Source organism: Acyrthosiphon pisum, chromosome X (genome assembly GCF_005508785.2).
Source record: "Acyrthosiphon pisum isolate AL4f chromosome X, pea_aphid_22Mar2018_4r6ur, whole genome shotgun sequence".
NCBI classification, from domain to species: Eukaryota; Metazoa; Arthropoda; class Insecta; order Hemiptera; family Aphididae; genus Acyrthosiphon; species Acyrthosiphon pisum.
The window spans coordinates 48,280,566-48,282,698 of record NC_042493.1 but is presented as its reverse complement, the minus strand read 5'-3'; positions in this window follow the sequence as shown (position 1 = coordinate 48,282,698).

The following is a 2,133-nucleotide window of genomic DNA, read 5'->3' as shown; positions in this document are numbered from 1 at the left end:
TTATAATATAATATTGTTCTATAAATTAATATCATAAAATTTTAGATTATAAGATAACGATAGTACCTAATATAAATGATACGCGGCGCATGCAAATGATATTTTTTAATGTGGTCATACAGATAATAATATATATATATAATATATAATATTATTTATATTTATAATTGCATATAATATACAGTCAGGTCCGGCGAGAACTCTTGTGGGCCCCGGGACTGATCAATTTCGGGCTCATCCTTTACTTATATACCCGGGCATATAGGGCCTTAGGGGTATGCCCTGCCCCACCCTCTCACCAGCCCTGAATATATATATATATATACATAATTATACACTGATAAATAATTATATTTTTGTTAATGCATAATAATATATTATATTAATATATATAGCGATATAATAATATCCCAGACAGCAAATAAACATTTTTTAAATGTTGTAAATAATATCTCAATAATGTTTTTTTCAACATTTAAAATTTATTTTTAAAATGTTTTAATTGCCAACAATGGATTTTTTATTAAATATTAAAAAAATGTTTTTTCTGATTATATAATAATCTTTTAAAAATGTTTTGAAAACATTTAAAATATATTTTAAAAATGTTATAATGGCCACAGTGGATTTTGTGTTAAATGTTAAAAAAATATTTTTTACTTATTTCATAATCTTTTTAAAATGTTTTGAAAATATTTTTAAAATATAATACTGGCATAAAGTGGATTTTGTATTAAATGTTTAAAAAATGTTTTTTTCTTCTTTCATAATAATCTTTTAGAAATCTGAAAACATTTGAAATTTATTTTTGCAATGTTATAAAAACCAACTTTTCATATAGCTAGAATTATGTTTATTAACAGTGTTTTAAAATGTCATTAATAATATTTTTTAATAAATAAAAACGTTTTAAAAACATTTTAGTAGGATATTTATAAAAAAAATATACACAATATATAAAATAATCAAACCTTATTTATTATCAAACTTATATAATTGCAGTCCATGGACTTTTTTTTTTGTATTGCAATAACAAAAAAAAAAAATTTAAAAATGAAAAATATAATTTAATCATTTAAGTTATAATGTATTGAAATTCATATTTATAACGTCATATAAGTATATTATATTCACATTAAAAAACCTTTGTTATATTGCTTCTATAGGTATATAGTAATTTTAAATTTATTTAATATAATGAAAAGAAATTAAAAAAAAAAAAATAACAAAACAAAAATACCTTGTAAGGTAAAATAGGCTGTTATTGTTAATAAGTAATAAAAACTAAAAAATGTTATTGCTGAAGATGATAGAATTATAATTATACTTTTTAACTATCATGTAATATTATGGTACAAAATTTTTTTTATTATTCTATATTCATAAAATAATGATCAATCATTAGCATTTGCAGTATTATTGGGATTTGCAGTATTTGATTTTGTTGAATTTGATCTGTTACATACAAATATTATAATATCAGTAATAATACCTTTTTTAATAATAATATGTTTTATATATATATATATATTAACATGTGTACATGTTAGGTTATTAAATCTATCAAATAATTAATTTACCTTTGTATTCTAGTAGGTGCCTGGGCCATCCAACTCATAATACTTGTTATTGTTTCTTGTTTGCAATTATGGATATTGTCAAATTTTTGACGAACTGCCGCTAAATAGAATAATTTCACAAACACAGTTTGTGTTGTGCAGTCATACGACTATGTTGTGCAGTGCATAATTTATATTATTACCTATCAGTGATATCGTATTGTGCCTACTATTTTATAAATTATCTTTTTTATCATTATTTTATGTCTTTAACAATGCAAGATCAATTAGATTCTATATTAAAATCTTTAAATGAGGTAAAGTCTACACAAAATAAAATGATCACTTCAATGAATGAACAAAATAAAACTTTAAAAAGTTTTAATAAACGATTTGATGACATATCTAGTGAAATAAATAAACTAGCTACTGAAAATTCATTTTTAAAAACTAAAATTTCTGAACTTGAGAACAAATTAATAGAAATCGAAAAAACTACTTTAACCACTCAATTTGATGAATTAAATATATTAAATGAATTAACTGATAGACAATCAAGAGCTCAAAATATAAT